A 20,197-nucleotide genomic window follows, 5' to 3' on the forward strand; every position below is an offset into this window, starting at 1 on the left:
GAAGATAGACATTCAGTACAAGCTGAACTGTATCTGCTCAGAAGCAGACTCCATTGAACTGTGTCCAGGTAAGTGGAACAGAAGAATGCACTGGGTCCTCAAAATGCTGAAGTAACAGGTGTTCCCACTGATGCCTGAAATAAATGATACACAGCCCTTTAAAAAAAGAAAAGAGAGAGAGAGAGAAGAAAAGAAAGAGGGCGCTAGATCCTTTTACTGCATTGGACTTGTTTGGCTCTGCTAAGGCTGCAGCAGAGATCGTGCAGTGTTCCATAAGAACAGCTGATTTTACATAAGGCATGTGCTCCTCTCAAGGAGTTGATACACCTATCTGTAAAGGAAGAACTGGGGTGTCACTCTGGCTAGTATGTGGATGGCCTTTAGAGAGAAAGAGTCAAACCTAGAGGCTGGCCTGTGCTGGTGCCAGCTGCTCTTCTGCTGATGTAAGTACCGGCTTGGTTGAAAACTGCTCAAGCATTGTCGTTGGTTGTCTGGAGGAGATTTTATAGCATGTCCCATGCTGGTGGCTTTTATTGTCCTTATCACAGTAGCAGTTGCTTTTTAGTCCAGGAAGGAACCCCCTGTTTTGCCTATAAATCTAGGAAGGTTTTACATTTGATTTAATTATTTTACCAAAATATGCTAGGATGTAAGTGTTTGAGGCTGAATGAAATGCAGGCTTGGTTGATTTGCTTCTGTCTTTCTTGCACCCTGAGTTGGGGAAAATGCTCTTGTCACTGCAAATTTACAGAGAGGCTTATGCTGAGATATAGGACACAGCCTGAATTTGAGATCCCAGTATGATTTCTATTGATTTTAGAGAAGCTTCTATGGAGACATAGCAGACATCTTTGATGAGCTGTGCCCTTGGGCAGAAGCCCTTGAAAACATTGATTTCATGATCCTAGTCTTTGTCTGAAATGACAGACACCAACCTAGCAGGAGAATAAAAATATTCTTTACCCAACTGGCTGTAAGAATGAGAGTTTCTTCCCCTACTTTTTACAATGACCATTTTTATCTTATGCTCCAGCATTACGTTTTCTTTTTCATCTTGGCAGATCTTTCTTAATTCAGGGATCTTTGATTTTTAAAATATTATAAAAGTCAGCAGTTGGATTCTGGATAGTAAGCTCTGTATGGAAACCTCATCTATCTTTTGGTGGCTGGTTGGTGGATAATGCTTTCCATATGTCAGGGGGTAGCAGGCATGAAACTGTGTATTCTTAGGAACAGGTGGAAACAGGATAAACTTTCTTGTGCATGGGGAGCTTAGAGACGATTGCTCAGTAATGAAAATGTGAACTATAGTTGACTTTTTAGCCCCTGTACAAGGTTGAATTACTTGCACTGGGTCCATCATTGTTTTGTAAAAAATTTATATAATCAGCTGTGAAATGGAGCAGAATGTTTACTTCCTCTGTAACATTTTGGTTTTTTAATCACATCCTTGAGATACCAGTCTTGAGTCTCTGGGCACCAATATTCCTTGGTTCTTGTCTGGCCTTTTGCCCCATTCTGCTTATTTTAATTTTAAAGAAAATTTAAAAGGAAGCTGGTGTGCATCTTTATTTCCAAGAATTCCCATAGATTCCACATAGGTTCCACAGATGTTTCTAGAAAATAAAAATGGTGAGCGTGTTTTGTAAAAATGCCCATTTGTACAGAGAAAAGAGAGAGATATAAGCTGAGGTTTGATTATTAATATCTTGGGGGCCTAGAAAGTATAACAAAAAACATTTCCACTAGTTTTGTTGTTGTTTATTCGTTCAGTCACTTCTGACTCTTCGTGACTTCATGGATCAGCCCACACCAGAGCTTCCTGTAGGTTGTCACCACCCCCAGCTCCCCCAAGGACGAGTCCATCACCTCTAGAATATCATCCATCCATCTTGCCCTTGGTCAGCCCTTCTTCCTTTTGCCTTCCACTCTCCCTAGCATCAGCCTCTTCTCCAGGGTGTCCTGTCTTCTCATTATGTGGCCAAAGTACTTCAGTTTTGCCTTTAATATCATTCCCTCAAGTGGGCAGTCTGGCTTTATTTCCTGGAGGATGGACTGGTTTGATCTTCTTGCAGTCCAAGGCACTCTCAGAATTTTCCTCCAACACCACAGTTCAAAAGCATCTATCTTCCTTCTCTCAGCCTTCCTTATGGTCCAGCTCTCGCAGCCGTATGCTACTATGGGGAACACCATTGCTTTAACTATGCAGACCTTTGTTGTCAGTGTGATGTCTCTGCTCTTAACTATTTTATCAAGATTTGTCATTGCTCTTCTTCCAAGGATTAGGCATCTTCTGATTTCCTGGCTGCAGTCAGCATCTGCAGTAATCTTTGCACCTAGAAATACAAAGTCTGTCACTGCCTCTACATTTTCTCCCTCTACTTGCCAGTTATCAATCAAGCTGGTTGCCATCATCTTGGTTTTTTTGAGGTTTAGCTGCAAGCCAGCTTTTGCACTTTCTTCTTTCACCTTCCTCATAAGGCTCCTCAGTTCCTCTTTGCTTTCAGCCATCCAAGTGGTATCATCTGCATATCTGAGATTGTTAATGTTTCTTCCAGCAATTTTAACTCCAGCCTTGGATTCATCCAGCCCAGCACGATGCATGGTGTGTTCTGTGTACAAGTTGAAGAGGCAGGGTGAGAGTATACAACCCTGCCCCACTCCTTTCCCAATCTTAAACCAGTCCATTGTTCCGTGGTCTGTTCTTACTAGTTTGCCTTCTAGTAAACTGTTTTTTTTTAATTTGGTGGCTATTCTGGGAATGGGCAAATCCATCTTCACCTCCATCTTCCTATTCAGGCATCTGCTTTCTCTGAGTGCCTACAAGTTGCTTTCAAATATCAGATGTTCCCATTGGCCCCCAAAGGTTGGGAGCCCTTATTTGTAGCAGAAATTCCATCAGCGTCCAATGAGAGGTATTCCTAATATCAGATAGAGCAATCTGAATTTGTTGTTCCAGGATCACTTTATAATTTGGCTGATAGACAGAACACCTTGTCAGGCAGAGCAATTTTCCTCAAACTGGTACCCTCTAGATATGTTGGATTTAAATCCCTATACAGGTAGTCCTTGCTTAACAGCTGCCCTGTTTAGTGACTGTTCCAAGTTAGGATGGCACTGAAAAAGGAACTTTACAACCAGTTATCACACTTACAACCAGCACAGTGTCCCTGCGGTCATGTGATTGAGTTTCAGGTGTTTTGCAACTGGTGGGTGTTTATAGCCATCACAACATCCTGTGGTCATGTGATTGCCACCTTCGCACTTCACAGCCAGCTCCCAACAAGCAGAGTCAATGGAGGAGCCAGCAATAAAATCGCAAGACCCAATTGTGGTTGTTAAGTGAGGACTACCTGTAACTCTTATCCACCTCTCTCTTGTTAGCTGGGATCTATTAGTGTTGAAGCCCAACACATCTAAATGACACCAAGATAGACAATAGGAGTTCTCAGTTGTCCTATAAAACATAAAGGGAGAAGATGGTTTTACTTCAATGCAGACCCTTTATTCCAGGGAGAGCCTGGATGAACTTATTTTAAAATAGTGTTTCTCCACACCACTCTGCAGAACCCCAGAAAGTTAGGATTTTTTAAAAAATTGGAACAGACTGAATGCCTTCATAGCTTACTATGATTTAGTCTATTTCAAGAAAATCTGAACACATAATAATTGCAGGGGAAACTGGAATCCAGAAAAAGATGCTTGGCTACAGACTGAATTCACATAAAGAATATTTGTGTTTGCTGATGTCTATGAATTCTGCTTCTGATGACTGCCAGCCTCTAGTACTGTTAAAAGCTAATCCCTGCTGAGCGATCCAATATGGTCTAGTGGTGATAAGGTTGGATTAGGAAACCTGGATTCAAATTTTATTTAGCAATAAGGCTTTATTGGGGGACTGTCTCAGCTTACTTAGCCTTGTAGCATTGCTATGAGGATAAATAATTCCTTCTCTAATTTTAATGCTAGAAATTACAATTCTGTAGTCAAATAAATAAATAAATAAATAAATAAATAAATTCATAAATAAATGCAAAACTGAAATACTTTGGCCACATAATGAGAAGACAGGACAGCCTGGAGAAGATGCTGATGCTAGGGAGAGTGGAGGGCAAAAGGAAGAGGGGCCGACCAAGGGCAAGGTGGATGGATGATATTCTAGAGGTGACGGACTCGTCCCTGGGGGAGCTGGGGGTGTTGACAACCGACAGGAAGCTCTGGCGTGGGCTGGTCCATGAGGCACGAAGAGTCGGAAGCGACTAAACGAATAAACAACATAAGTCTTCTAAATAAAGAAAATACATATTTTATGGGAATAGAATGATATGCGCATGCAATACAAACTTGTAAAAGTGAATTGCAAAAACAGAATTTGGGGAAAATAAGGATTAGTTGCCTATGCATGATGTACATACACACTGTAGTTCACACCAAACTACCTGTCTGGGGAGGAAATTCTACAAGTTGTTGCTCAACAAGAGACCAACAGTTCTTCCAGGTAGAACTGGAATTATTCTCCATTTTCAGGGTGTTTTCAGATTTCTTTCACTTTTTCTAGGGCTTTTTAATTTAATAACATAACTTAACAGAAAAAGCTTTACTGTTGCTGCTGAACATTTTTTCATCACTCTGCAGAAGTTGCTTATTTATCCTAAATTTAAAAAGAATCGTCCTCCTGTGATGTTCTTCAATCTGGGTGTCCTTCCTTTGGGATTGAATTGAAGTGCAGGAAGCAAGAAAAGCTACAGACGGTTGAGAAATTATGATACTTTAAAAGATTTGGCACTAACTCACACCCCTTTTGTTATACACTGAAATTAAGCTCAGTAATCCAGTTCATGAGAATTGCACTGAAATCTCTTTTAAAAAAAGCTTTTTATAAAATTTGAACCTTATTTTTTTTTTTAAAAAAAGGGTAAACAAACAAGCAAAAGCAGGTCTGTGTGCGAGAAGGTGGATTTTCAGACATGGTAAGAGTGATAAGTCACTTATGGCTTAACTTTTTAAGAGCAGTCCTATACGTTGCCCTGAGATTTTGGGAGAAAAGTTAGTTTGATTGATCAAAAATGAAAACATAAAACATTTTAAGTTTCATTATAAGTCGTTCTCAGAATAACTTCAGTTCTGGGAATGGACATATCAAAAATGGGGAGAATTTGGATAGCCTGCATATAACTTGAAACATTATCTGCACTTTCTCAGGCCTGTTGGTAGGGGAGCACCTAAAATGTTCTGCCATTTGTGTTTTAAAAAAGCTTTTGAAACAAAAACCTGTCCTAAGAGGTTTACTGTGGCAGAAGGCACAATAAATTAATCTTAAAATGCAGTACTTTTGTTTGTGTTTGCTGTAGCGGTTTTCCTTTGAACGCTGATGTTTTAACAGAAAGCACAAGAAAGTTTAGCATCAGAGAATTGTGCAAGGAACGCTAAGGAATCAATCTAGTGTTTACAAGTACAAATCTCTGAAAATCAAAAAGATAGCACATGTACCAATGTAGACTACAATACCTGGTACTGTATTAGAAGAGTCCCTGTTCTGATTTTCCTTCTCACAAAGATCACCATCGTGACAGGACTTCATAAGACCACATCATCCATAAGACATTCTGGCAGGAAAAAAATGGCAGCTGGTAGCTGCCAAAAATAGTTCTGTCACTATTCCACTGTCCTTGGCGAATATAAATTGGGAAACAAGGGAGAGAGAGAGAGAAATAACTGCCATTGCTAACAGTAATACTGTCCTTGAGAAGCCTTCGGGGGAAAAAAAATCCTCTGGAAATGTGCTGAAATGGTTCTCTGTCTCCTCCCCCATTCCCGTGAATGCGAAGCTGAGCTGAAGAGGACATACTATTTTCTGTCCTACTGACAGACCTATGATGCACAAAGTTTTCTCTTTCCTGTGAGAAAGTCAGGGACATTTCCATTTTATGAGAATGCAGAAGACATAGATGTCCAAGGGCTCTGGATTGTTGCCAGTGGGTTCAAACATGAATAGATTCAGAATTGTGCTCTATTTTTATGAGGTTGGTCTCTGCCTGATATGCACAAATTGGAATCTCTGTCTATGTATGAGAAACAAAACAGAGATTGAAAAAATCACATTCTGATGTTTTTAATGCAGGCCTTCTTCGAATTCCAGGTTAATGAGTTAGTAGAATGCTGCTATAAATAAACACAGGCTCTTATGAACCAATTATTCAGTTGCTGGGAAACAAAAGGAGATATGCATGCCTAGTTTCTGAATTGCTTTTCTCTGCTGGAGACTTGCTTTCAGGTTCTTCCCACCGGTTTAATTTTCCTGCTCTAATAAGGCTGGTTCCTGGTTGGCCTTCTCAAAGGGAAAAAGTGAAGATCATGCTGCTGTTTTAGATTAAGAAGTGCTAAAACTAGAATTCTTTAAGTGAAAAATAAGTGGTAATATGGAAAACCTGGGTATCATTAGAATGAGGATGTTAGTTATTTGGACTAATGTAGTAGGTTGGGAGTTGGAATACAATATTGGTTTGGTTCTCCTCTGCAGGCCTACAGCCACAGCACAGTTCCCTAGAGAGGTCCTCTGCTCTGCTGGAGTAAGTTTATAATCTGGGATACACCTAGTTCCACAGTTATTAATGGAGGATTAAGGCATCTTTGCAACTAGAGGTGCCTTTTCCCAGCTTCAGCTGGATCATCAGTTACAGCCTTTCCTACACAGGAGTAGCCTGGTTATAGGGATGCATGCATGGTTAAGCTCAAGGTTATATAATTGCAACACATTTTATATAGGTCTGCCATGAGGCTGATGCAGAAGCTGCAGCTAATGTAAAATCTTGAGGGGCCTACCAGCCAGACCAGTTGATGCTTGTTTTGAAGGAGCTGCACTGCTGCCTATGTGTTAACAAGACGAATTCAAGACATTTGTACCGACTTATACAGCCATATATAGAGTCCTTCATATTTGACTGATTATGTGCCATCAAGTCATTGTCCACTCCTAGTGGCAACACTGAGAGATTTTCTCCATGGCAATCTGTCCTTAACCTGGTCTTTCAGGTTTTCCAATAGTGTACTTATCATCATTGCAACTGAACCTATCCACCTTGCTGCTGGTCATCCTCTTCTTCTCTTTCCTTCCACCTTTCCCAGCATTAAAGTTATTTGACCTATTTCTTTGTTTTCTTGGCTGTTCATGGTATTCATCCCTGGGGGAGCTGGGGGTGTTGACGACTGACAGGAAGCTCTGGCGTGGGCTGGTCCATGAAGTCACGAAGAGTCAGAAGCGACTGAACGAATAAACAACAACAACATCATGGTATTCAAAAGCATCAATACTCTTTTCTATCCCACTCTATCCCATTCAAAGTCCCACTTTTGCTTCCATAAGGTGTCACAGGGAATTCCAAGGTTGCAAGATTCTGATATTTTAGGTATAGACACATCACAGCATTTGAACATCTTTTCCAAAGTCTTCATGGCTGCTCTACCTAGTGGTAGTCTGCAACATATCTCTTGAAGCTCTGTTCAAGTGATACATTTTCATGTTGATTTAAGGGAGGTGAATTCAGTGAGTAGTCTTTCCCCTTTTCAAATCAGAGTGTGATGTTGCTGAAGAGTTAAATGTCCATGAATACAGAGTGACTGTCTGCAGCAGAGCCTTCACATACACCTGAGTGCTTCAGGTTGAGATGGAACTCTGCATTCTTAGAGCAAGTGCCCCCCATTGTGGACAAATGCCCTTTCTTTGTGGAGACTAGCTTTTCAGTGACATCACTAGCATGACTTCAGTTAGAAGACATTGCTCCTGGATGTTTGTGTGCTCATTCCTAAATGCAAACATATCACCTGAACAATGTTGGAATGCCATAACATTTTTGATATTGGTGTCCAGGTTATGGAATTCCACCCCTGTCCGTTTATGTGAGTCTCTTTCAGCAAAGACCTGCCTGTTTACCTAGGCTTATGGCTGAATTTATGCCGAAAAGTATGTAGGAAAACACAGTAAGGTATATTAAGTAGATGCACCTACCCTTGTCCTCATATATTGTCTCATATTGCAGCAGCAATATGAGACACTATTCTATACCTTATACAAGTTGCTTCCTTCCAACCGTTTACTGCAAGCACTGCCCTAAGCAATATACAGTGATAAAGTGTGTTTTATAATGAAAATAAGAATGCTAGAAGAACAACAGTTCTAGTTTGATAGATTACCTTGAAAACCAGGAAAGGGATTTCAAGTTTCAGCTAAATGTCCAGCTGACAGCAACCCTGATTTTTGTAAAACAGTGAAAACCAAAACTGTTCTCCCTGCCCTCTTTCATCACTTCATCTCTGGCTGCTAATGTGGGAATGGATGCAGATCTACAACATCCTGCCTGAGATTCTGGGGAAAGCTACTGCTCTGTGATCCATCTATGGCAGAACCCCAGTAAATTGGTGAAGAGGGAAGAAAGTAGCACTAATCACAGCCAAATTGTGAGATTCTCTGCTTGGCTAGAATATATCTTATTTTATGGGATTGTTTATGTTTCCTGATGGCAACCAAAAAGGCATGGTGTGATCGGTATGTATATGTGCATGCTTTGCTGGTTTAAAACTGCCCCTGTGAACATATATGAATACCCATGTGTGCGCATATGCATTCCCAATCACATACTTATATAGTTGCATTGTAGGGCAGTCTTCTTGTGGATTGCTTCTGAATGTTCAATATGCATTGGTTTCTTCTGCTTTATCTCTGATGTTACCATTTTTTAAAATTCTAAGATGTTCTTGCCAAACAACTGCAGGCTAATGTGCCTCTAATGGTCTTCTGTGGTTTTTCAGACCTTGACTGTGATGATGAGAGGGAGGGCGGTAGAAGAAAGTACTGGCTTCTTCTGTTTAGACTTGCAGAGCAGACTACTGTGCCTTTTCCTGCACATGTGATAGACCTTCAGGGTAAATCAGACTGGGAAACCAATGCCAGTACTACTTTTATTGTAAACCTATAGTAACAGAATCTTGCAAGTCTGAATGCACTCCCCCCCCCCTCCATCTTCATGTAAACTAGGGAGGGGCTTGTCCAACATGTTTACAGGTAGTCCTCACTTAATGACTGCCCTGTTTAGCAACTGTTTGAACTTATGATGGCACTGAAAAAGTAACTTTATGACCAATCTTCACACTTATGACTGTTGCAGTGTCCCGCAGTCACACGATTGCCATTTGCGTGCTTCACAGCTGGCTTCTGACAAGTAGAGTCAATAGAGAAGCCAGCAGTAAAATTGCAAGTTGCAGTCACGTGATGTCTCACTTAATGACCACATTGCTTAATGACTGAATTGCCAATCCCAATTGTGGTCATTAAGTGAGGACTACCTGAACTCACATTACTTTCTTGTCCTGGACTCAGGTTTCTTTTATCTGACCTTGGTAGTGGCTCTTCCTCCTGTCCATCAAGGCCATTCCATCTGCCTTCTACAGCATGGTTATGCATCTTACACCACTTACTATTTTATTTTCAGTGGGTGATTAGTGATAAACAGCTGATCCTGAACAGCTTTTCCTAATAATCTGGTTTCATTTTTTATTTCTAGAGGGTAAAGCTGGTAGTGAAAGGTTTTATTGCTAATTTCCTCTCATTGATTTCTATTTCACTATGTAAATTAGAAAGGAAAGGGGGAAAAAAAGGAGAACAAATATTACAATGGGGGGAAAAAAACTGGAAATGCCGCAAGGCAAAAAGCCTGTAGAAGAGCAATTTGTGAGTCTTCTTCACTAATCCAAGCCTTGATCAACAGAAACCAATAAACTGGACAGAACCGTATAATCTTAATAAACATTTTCATTAATAAAAAAGTGAACACTGGAAAGAAATAAATGGAACACACAAGCATTATAAAAGAAAACTGGCCATGGTGAATATTATCAGATAACACAGCAGTATTATCAACTGCTATGTTGAATCTCTGCTTTAATTCCAGTTTTATAGTTATGGAAAAGCAGTACCAGCTTGGGCTCTTCTAATCAGGCAGCTTAGAAAGAGGGAACATCCTTTTAACCGCCATCATTTGCGCATCATCATTTCCATTTTTGCCAGTTCTTTCAATTCGACTTGAAAGTTTGATTCTCCATGCAAACTTAATGTTGTCTATCCTTTTGAACTTGAAAATGATATATTTATGTCTGCATATGCAATTATAGATATATGGAGTGACTCCAAATGAACTGTAAAACAGATATATACAGTATGTTCGGTGCTGATTATGGATGGATGGCCCTCTTGTTTTTGTTGGTCAAAACTTACACTACCCCCAAACCAAATGAGTTTAATCCTTCCTTGCAAAAAGAGCTTTTTCCCTCATGAGTTCTCCCTTAAATTTAGTTGGAATGGTAAGAGTTTATCAACTAAAGAATAGCAGCAATTTATTTGAACTGATGGCATGACTGCAACAAAATATGAGGATGGAGGCAATGAATAGGTGAGGAATAGCTTGCTAGATCATCTGAGAAAGGAGAAGAGACAATCCCAATTAGATACAAGACTCAGCTTTTGTAATTAATTAGTACAAACCTGGAGCCTAGTTTAATCTAGGGTTTATGACATTTCCCTACATGCTGGCATGAGTTCTGGGAACCATTGTCAGTCCTTTGAGTAGGCCAGGCAAGAAGCACAAACCATGAGTACTAATGTTACTTTTATTGTAAAGTTACAGTAAAGGTAGTCCTCAACTTACCACCACAATTGGGACCAGAACTTCCATTGCTAAGTGAGGTAGTTGTTAAGTGAGTCATGCCCAATTTTACAACCTTTTTAGCTGCAGTCATTAAGCAGATCACATGGTCATTAAGTGAATCTGGCTTCTCTCATTGCCTTTGCTTGTTGGAAGCTAGCTGGGAAGGTCACAAATGGCGATCATGTGATCCTGGGATGCTGCAACCATACATGCCTGTTGCCAAGAGCCTGAATTTTGGTAATGTGACTGCAGGAATGCTGCAATGGTCATAAGTGTGAGGACTGGCCATAAGTCACTTTTTTCAGTGCCATCATAACTTTGAGCAGTCGTTAAATGAACAGTTGTAAGTCGAGGACTACTAGTAAGGGAATCTTGCAAGTCTGAAAGTATTTCTTCCCTCCTTTACTTTTACTTTCCAGAAAACTAGGGAGGGTCCTTTCTGAAATGCTTCCCGTGCCCCTTTTGCTTCTGTGGGCTGAGATACTTTTCGCATGACGGTTGTCTAGTCTGTGGCTCTTCTTGTCTCCCAAGGTCATTCCTACGTACCATTTTACCTGTAGACCTAACACATCAGAAGCTCACCAGTTTAATGAAGGGTCAGCTAGTGCTGGCATCTCTGCTGTGCCCTTGCACATCTCAGTGCCTACCAGGTTTCCTGGGTCAACTGTACTTCTTAATTACAATATTTTTTAAATTAAAAATAATTACAAAAGGCAAGCTGAAATGATGCAAAACAAAGCTGCAATCTCCAACCCCCTTCTTCCTTTCTTCTCCAAAAATGTCATTGTGTCCAGAGCAGTTTCATAGGGATTCTTAGAAACTGAAAATGGTGGCTTCATGCTTCATCTGGAAGTGTCTCATGCGGTCTCTAAAATTACCATAGTAGGGGGTGGTAGAGAACTCACTGGGGGGGGGGGAAGAGGATGGCAGAGAACAATTGTGCCCCTTCCATTCTAATCAATAGATGTTCTATGATTGGCTAAATCTCATGAGAACCATTTTGTGAGAGCACTATGACTTGTTCTCAAAATTTTAAATGTGCCTGCTAGCTTCAAAGTATGCATATGCTTAGAGCAGTCAATGGATTCATTTAGTACTTAATCTTAAGGCCTAATGTGGATGTCCCAGGTTTATTTCTTAGTCTGGGATGTAATGACCTATGTTTGCTGATCCAGTGTTCATACAAAATAACCAATAAAATGATAGCATAAAATGCAACTAGTATTGAGGGAGTGCATATGTGTATTTATACATGTATGTACTGTATATTGATAACCCCTGGATAAGAATGGTATCAAGGTGCTGCGTGCAAGACAAGTGGATGTTTCTTTGGCTTCAGCTCTTATATTTTAGGATTATTGATCATCTACACGCCACAGGTACATGCACTACGGATGCACTAATTATGCAAACAATGCTTAGTATAATTGTATGGAATCATACCTTTCTGCCTGGTACAAATCACGTGTAAGTTTTAAAGAAGGAAAAATTCTCATATAAACCTAGAATAATATTATACTAGAATTTTTCTTCACTTATTTCTACCCCTTGAAAAATATATACTGTACATTTTTCTTCTTAACGCAAAGCACCAGTTCTAATGAAATCATCATGCAAATTGCCACTTAACATTTTTGATGTATCCACTGTTTGAATTCAATACACAGTACTGTTATATACACATCTATACCTAAAGGATAATACGTACTCACATTATACTTAAAAGTTCCTAATTACAAATGGATTGTAACTGTCCATAAAAAGTTGGAGAAGTTATCTGAGCAGTTCCTTTAGGTCTGGTATGTAGCAAAACTCTTCTGGAGGGTGGAGAGCTACAGTAAATATTGGTTTATGTTATGAGTTTTGTTACTATATATCCCATCAAAAAACTGAACTAGTTCAATCCAAAGCAAATGGTTTCACTAAAATTCCCTATGAAAAAAAGCTGTAATAATACAGAATACATTGGAAGGGAGAAGAATGATTCTAAATTTAATCAAACATTATTGCCCAGCTTAACTTCATTACTACAAATGATGGATCCCATGAGGATGACTATATGTTGGGAATTTGAACAATTTTTTGTGGATTGCAAGCATGTGGTTAATTTTGAATTTGCAAGATAAACCTCATTTTTCTAGAAAGTTCTGTCTCCCAGAGCTGGAATGATTCCACATTGAAATAAACTTAGCAATCTGTGAATGTAATATTCAGTAACTTCTTATACCCTTCAGCATAAAGCTTTTGGGTGGTTTAAAACAAAATAAAAAAGAGGCATTATAATGCAAACATAAAATCAGTCCATTAAATTGCAGAAACAGTATCCAGTGCTAGATTATTAAATACTTTTCTTAATATAAATTATTTCCTTCTGACTGAATAGTGATTAAATAAAAGATAAAACTCTCTGAACAGGAACACAGTCTCTCTTTGTATGTATTAACAATATGGATGGGCTTTAAACAAGGGGCAAAGTGCATATGGTGGTGGGAACCATCTGAAGTATGGTTCAGTACATGAAATGATAAAATGAATCAATATTTTTCATTCAAGGCACTAACACTGATTAGTTAAAAAAAATAACAAAGAATTATTTCAGTTTTCCCCACACCCTCCCAGTTATTGTTCTACTGATTTCAATAGACAAAAGACAATGGAAAAAAAATTAGATGGCAACATGAAGACAGTTGGAGGAGTCAAATGAACATCCTGCTCCAAGAGCAATCAGATCTTAAAAAGGCTCAGACACAAACTCCACGAAGCCAAAAATATATTACCAATAGAAAGCTCAAAGTGAGGCTTTATTGTACATGCAGAGTTTCTTTAAAGCTTTTTTTAAACATAGCAGAGACTCAGCTGCTGTCATTAATAACATCTGTTACTCAAGTTGCCATTCTTGGGTTGATGCTTAAAGGAGACAAAATTAATCTTATTTCTGAGGCTGTTGGTCTCTTTTTGAAAATGCTTCTGAAGTATGCAGGAAAATCATGACCTTAATCTTCCTTCTTCAGTGTTCCTAAAGATACATTTTCAGCATTGCAGAGGTTTCAGATAGCATATGGAATTGATACTTCAAACAGAAAGAGCTACTCAGCTAAATACGTTCACTCTGTGGTCATGTTTCTTGCATGCCTCTTAGATCAGCAGACAGTGTACAGCTGGGAATCTCCTGGGCCCCATGAAAGAGAACCTATCTGCCTCTTATAATGCATGAATATTTAAGCAATTTAGGCTCTGAATCGTCTAAAAAGCACCCCCCCATGGGAGGGGGAAAATTAAAATCTAGAGAATCACTGCAAGATTTAAGTAACTCTTCATGGGTGGGAACAGAAAAATGTGGCTAGTGAAGAAGTCAAGTCAGTATCAATTTATTTTGTTAGATGGAGTTACTAGAATCACACAGACATGCAAACTGAATCTTGCCAGTTTCATAATAGGGTAGTAATAAGGATTGTACCAAACTTTGCTGAAGGGGAAAAAAGCCAGCAATGTTTGTAAATTTGCTGTAGTTTGTCCAGATTCTTTTGTAATCTGCTACAAAAATGAAAAAAACAGTTGTTCTCCTGTCTACACTATTGTTCCTGTTTTACCTTAACCTCCTAGCTTTTTATTCTTTCAAGGCGAAAATCTATGAGTTCTCTAAGAGTCAACAATGACTTGATGGCATGTAATCTAACCTAGCTTTCTACATTAAACCTTAGAGCAGTGTTTCTCAGCCTCAGCAACATTAAGAAGTGTGGAGTTCAGCTCCAAGAATTCCCCAGCCAGCCTTATAGAGAGCCACTATCCCATCCCTTTTCGTCACTGAAGCCTTCTGAAGTGGTGAATTTATAATACTGAATAAAGCACCACTGTCTGATTGTTAGTTTTTCTTACTGCAGAAATAAAGCCAGCTATTTCATGTTCTAAGGAGCTGAGTACAATTCCTTCCCTGGTCTCCTATCGAAATGACATAAAACCAGAAAGGTATGCTTAGGTGGAATAGTATAGTTGTATGTTAACTATAGACCGACAGGAAGCTCTGGCGTGGGCTGGTCCATGAAGTCATGAAGAGTTGGAAGCAACTGAACGAATAAACAACAACAAATGTTAACTATAAAGCTCAACATAATCATGAGGGAGGAAAGGAACATAGCTCAAAGGACACTTCAAACTGAAGCCTTTCTATTCCCCCCAAACCTTCAGATTCTAGTACAAAATACACTTGAGACTGATCCACCTTTCCTTCCTTGAACTTCTTCCTGTAGTAGCCAAACAAAGCAATCCAAGATGAAATTGACTGTAGCTAATTTGCAGTAGACTGGCTCAAATTGCTTGTCTTTTGGTATAACAGACTAGAAAGGGAAAACTTCTCTTTCTCTTCAGTTGGGGCAAGCCATGCAAAGCACCAGGCTACACGCCAGAACTAGGACTGTGCCTCCTGCAACAAAAGGTCCTACTCTGCATGCAATGGGTTCAGGTCTTGAGATCTTTAGTGGGAGGTGATGGGAAAGACTTCTGCCTGAGATTTTAAAAAAACAGCAACAACAACTGGAGTCCTTGGTGCTCTCTGAGCTTGGTTGTTTGCAGATGATTCATTACACACCTAGGTAACGTCATCAGTGCTAGTGAGTGTGGGGTTTTGCTCCCTGTCGATATACAGCACCTTGCTCTGTTTCCTGGTAGTTCCTTGATCAGGATATTGGTTGCTTGATTGTTTGTCTCTTTGGTAGATCCTTGGTTGGAGTATTGTTTTCTGCTTGATTGTTTGTCTGGTGTTAATCCCCGCTTATCTGGCTGCTGGAGAGGATGTGTTCTGGTCTTTTTGTTTCCTTCTTAACTTTCTTATTGTCTCTTGAATGGTATGTAAATGTGGTTTATCTCTATTTAATAGAGATAACTCTATCTCTGTTTATTTGGTTTAACTCTATTTTTTAAAAGCCACTCTCTGGTAGATATTTGGCCAAAGAATTTCATGTGGTATACAGCAGATTTGTGTGTGCTACGATCTGTACTTCTTGAAAGGTACCAAACTTAGCTATCCAATATTATTTTGAAGACATTTTTTTGAGTATCAGCTGCAGGAAATCATCCAGCTTAAGAGTCTGTTATGGGCTTTAAAGAAAATTGAAACATGAAGGATGGAGAATTTACTCTTATCTTCTCTTCCTCATGGCCTTGTCAAGCCTTTTTTGATTTTTTTTTTCTGTCACAAATTCCTGTGGAGAAATACAGCTCTTACTTTCTAAGAAATTCTCATGTTTGTCTATTCATTAATGGTCAGTTCCCTTTGATGCATACTATAATTAAAAAAAAAGGGTTGGGAAGGATTAAACATTTGGCTTCAGGCTGGTTGGCTGATGGCCAGGTCGTTATGAGAAAGAGAGACTGAGAAGTAATTCACCAACTGGTGAATGAATGGGATATTCATTGCTGTTGGCAGCTCTGGCACAACTGGTTTCAGTAAATGAACAAATTCTTAGGGTAATAATTGCCAAGACAATTATTTTTAAACACAAAAAAACCTGATTTTTCAAGTAAACAAAGCGTAAACTTTGCATGCCAATGCAGTAAACTGTTTTCAAGAAATTAATAGGTCACTCAAACGGAACTTAGAATTCTTGATTCTTCTGGACAGAGGAAAATACGTGTGAGAAAGTTGTCAGAGGAATCAATTTCATGTACTTTGTTTCTAAGGCAGCATTTTTTTTCCTTCCACTCTTTCCAGAAACTTGTGTCCTTCCCATAAGCATGAGATAAAGTGAAGAATATGCTTTTTATGGTTCTAAAACAAATCTGCCATTTCTTTCTAGGGGAGCAGATGGGTAAGATTTGCCCAAACTGGCTGTTCCTTGGCTAGGTAGTTGCATTAAATGATTCTGCTCTTCTTGAAGTACAACAACTTTACTTCAAAAACCGCACTGTTTATGAGGGATGCATATGAAAAATCATATGTTTCTGAAATCTGAATACAAAAAAAGGATAGTTGCATATAAGATAGTTTTCCAAGCCTGCATTAGAGAAATTTTCATAACGAAGAATGATACCCAGGAAACGTTGAGGAAATTGTCATTAGCATCTACGTAACTTAGAGCAGTTGTGTATTAAAGATCTAAAAGGTGGGAGAAATTACCTATGCAGGCTCTCTACCTGTGTGGATCTCAGCATGTCTCCTAGCTTTCACAGAAACTCCAGGTGATGAAGTGATGTAAGAGATGCGTTGAGCGCTGTTGGAGGAAAACAAGGAGGAAATCTGACTGAGCCTTCCTTAAGGATTCCTTCAGGAAACCAGTTGGCTATAACAGTGGACAAATTATTTTTCTGCCCTTATGTCCTGTTCACTGTTTCAATGTGCACTGTACATCGTAACGTTTCACAGGCCATGGTGCTGACGCGCGTTGCTGTTGGGAGGGAGCTGCTGGGGGACCTTGCGCCAAGCTCTGTATCTGTGTTCGTTTCATTGGAATGTGTTTGGGTTATGTGCTCGGCTCAAGGACTTTTCCGCCGCACCATCAGAAGCTGTTGGGAGCACCTGGGATTGTGAGCCTGGGAAGATTCTACGGGGGGAGGGATCTCGTTTGCACCGAGGGTTTTTAGTTTGCATTTGGCGCTCTTTTCCCATTCTCAGCTTTCTCTGTGATCCTGCATACTATTCTTAAATAAATAAGATTTTATGAAGCTCTTGCTTGTGAGTCTGAGAGTGTTTTAGGATAGGCAACCATTACACCGTATTGCATCATGGAGAGCTGGCCAGCAACCCTGTTTAAATTGACTTAGAAGAAAGAGATTGTACATGTACACTTATGGGTTATTGTATTTGAAGCACTGAAGGGAGCCAGGAATATTGGGGTGATACTGGGTAAGAAACTAAAATGTGATTCCTGTACATATTCAGTATTACTCATCCCAATGCAAAACAGAGGTCAGCAAATGTGCACTATGATTACTGAAAATCAGGAAAATTACAGTCCATGTGCTGATATGAAAGTCTCAACTTTCTTTTGGAGAACCTGAGAGTCTGACCATTCTATAAAACCTAATCATAATCTTTAACTTAACAATTTGTTTAAAATATGTAAGAGAAATAGGCATACCACTTTAAATTGTGGGGTTATATTCCACATAAGCTCAGAGGTACTTTCAACCTTCTATTAAATCTTAATTTTTAAATTTATGTTTAATGTATAATACAATGTCACTGTTGATCTGTATTATACAATTTAAGATATCCAGATCTACCAACATTGTGTGCTTTTAGGGTTGTAGAGCAATTGATATAACAAGGTTGGACTGCTATTTTCTCCCTAGTGTACAATGGACTGAAGAGTGCAGATCTCCTGTAGCAACTGTTTTACTTCCAGGAGCCCTGTTTTCAGGGCAGTTCAGAAATCTGGACTACATATATGCTTATATGCTTATTTTTCTATTATTCATTTAACTGATTTATAATCCTTGAAATCTTTTTAGATCATCAGATCACACAACATTTTGATAATCTCACCCGCCCCCAAGATTTCATATGATCTGGTGTAGAGAGCCAGGAAGGTGGCCTTGAAGCAAATGTTCAGAAACTATGCACAGAGGCATTCCTTAAGACCTGATAAGAGAGATAGCATTAAGAAGAGACCTGTTGGGGCCAGATATGTATTTTAATTCAAAGGATTCTTAAGATCAATATACAGTTGAAGCCAGAAGTTCTTTTAGGTTTGATGGATAAACAGTTTCAAAGAAAATTTGGGACTTTGTTTTTATACATGATAACAGCAGCAAGACTTCTATACGCACAAAGGTGGAAGGACTTACAAATTCCTACAGTGGAAGAATGGATGGTGAAATTAATGGAGCTGGCCGAGATGGCGAAACTGGCTACATTGATTAAAGAAAATAACTTGTCTAACTTTGTTTCTACTTGGAAACCACTTTTGGACTTTTTGCTTGAAACCAAAAGAGATGAAGTTCTGATTCTGGGATTTGACAATTAGGATTGTATAACAATATAGAAATAATGGGTTTTAAAGTTAAAAATAGAGTAAGAGGTTAATTTTATGTTTTTATCTGTACTGAAGATGGTCGGAAGTCACTCTCTTTTCTATGTTTCTTTTTATTTCTGCAGTTTTAATTTTTTTGTTCTTCAATTTCTTTCTATTCTTAAATGTTCTGAAATTTAATAAAGTTTAAAAAAAAAAAAAAAAAAAGACTCAGACTGACTTCTCCCTGACTGACTGCGGTATCAGAAGGAGGGGAGGAAAGGCACTTGCATGATCCTGCTTCTCTAGCCTCTCCCAATAAAGTTTTGTCTTCCTGTGGAGTCGGTTTCCAGATCTTGTCTACCTTGTCTGGCTGACATCTTGCACGAATTCATGTAAGAAAGCTAAAATTGCACAAGATTTGGCAATCATGTGAACTTTTGACTATTTTTAATGATTTAATTATATGCAATTTTGAAGACTGATGGAAGCTGCCTATGGTTTTTTTTTTTTTTTGCAAACACTCTGATTCCCACAGAATTGGTGTTCCTCCTATGTCTTATATATGGTTTCCTGAAAATAATGAAATAAAAAAAGTAATGAAAATAATAAGTTATATGAAAGTAACTTGATCATATCAGGCTAGAAGTTTGCAATCCATTTTCTCTCCTATAAGTAAAAATATTCATCCTGTACAAAGGAATTCTATAGTTTGTTTTTATAATTCACCTGGGTAGCAGAACGTTATAAGCAAGGATTTACTCATTGGACTTCTGCTTTCCCAGTCCCTTGCCGTTGACCATTCCTACTAGGACTCTTGGGAATTGATGTACAAAACATCTGAATGGCACTAGGTTTCTGCCCTGGCCTAATAGACCATCACCTAGACTATGAGAATTAGCCTTAAATACAGATAGATTTATGCAGAAACCATGTACTTTGTCTTGCAATTTCATTGCAGGAAGGAAGTAAAAGTAACTTGCTTTGTGCACGGGCTGAAACTGGAAAGAAAACAGTGTGCAAAGGAATTTATAATTAGAAATATGACTCATAATAGTCAGCTATGTCTTCAGAGGAAATGACTTTCCCAAGTCCTTCGGTACCTTCACTTCAACTTCTGCCTTACTCATTTTCTTTTTTTATCCTTTAGGAGCAAAGTATGATATTAAGACATGCTTATTATCAGACTGAGAGAAGAAAACAGTGGACTCAGCCTCCGGCTTCATCCCTAGGCTCTCAGGAAGCAGGAGAGCAATAACTTCTATGTTCTGATTTACTCTCCAACAAGGGACACCATTAACCTAAATAAAAGAGAACATGGTGTGTTTTTCTTTCAAGCTGCAGTACAAATCCATGTATTTTCCCATCACGGTCTCCTTCCCTATGAACTGAAGCTGAATCCAAGAAAGCCAAACCATCTGAAGAGAACAACTTGGAAGAAGCCAAATCAGCAGTGAGAAAATCATTCAGTTTTGGAAATAAGGATTTTTTTAAAGAAAAAAATGGGCTAGATTTTGAGATGACAGAGTGATATACAGTATAATCATAAAACCT

General features: G+C 39.0%; 1 long non-coding RNA gene across 1 annotated transcript; it reads left to right on the forward strand.

Moving 5' to 3' along the window:
- The first annotated feature begins 329 nt into the window (after positions 1-329).
- Positions 330-20,091, forward strand: LOC134498388 (uncharacterized). The gene is made up of 2 exons (XR_010068031.1): positions 330-443; positions 19,794-20,091. It is a non-coding gene; the product is annotated as an uncharacterized LOC134498388 (long non-coding RNA).
- Positions 20,092-20,197: the final 106 nt, after the last annotated feature.

The sequence above is a fragment of the Candoia aspera genome, chromosome 5, assembly GCF_035149785.1.
Source record: "Candoia aspera isolate rCanAsp1 chromosome 5, rCanAsp1.hap2, whole genome shotgun sequence".
In the NCBI taxonomy this organism is placed as follows: Eukaryota; Metazoa; Chordata; class Lepidosauria; order Squamata; family Boidae; genus Candoia; species Candoia aspera.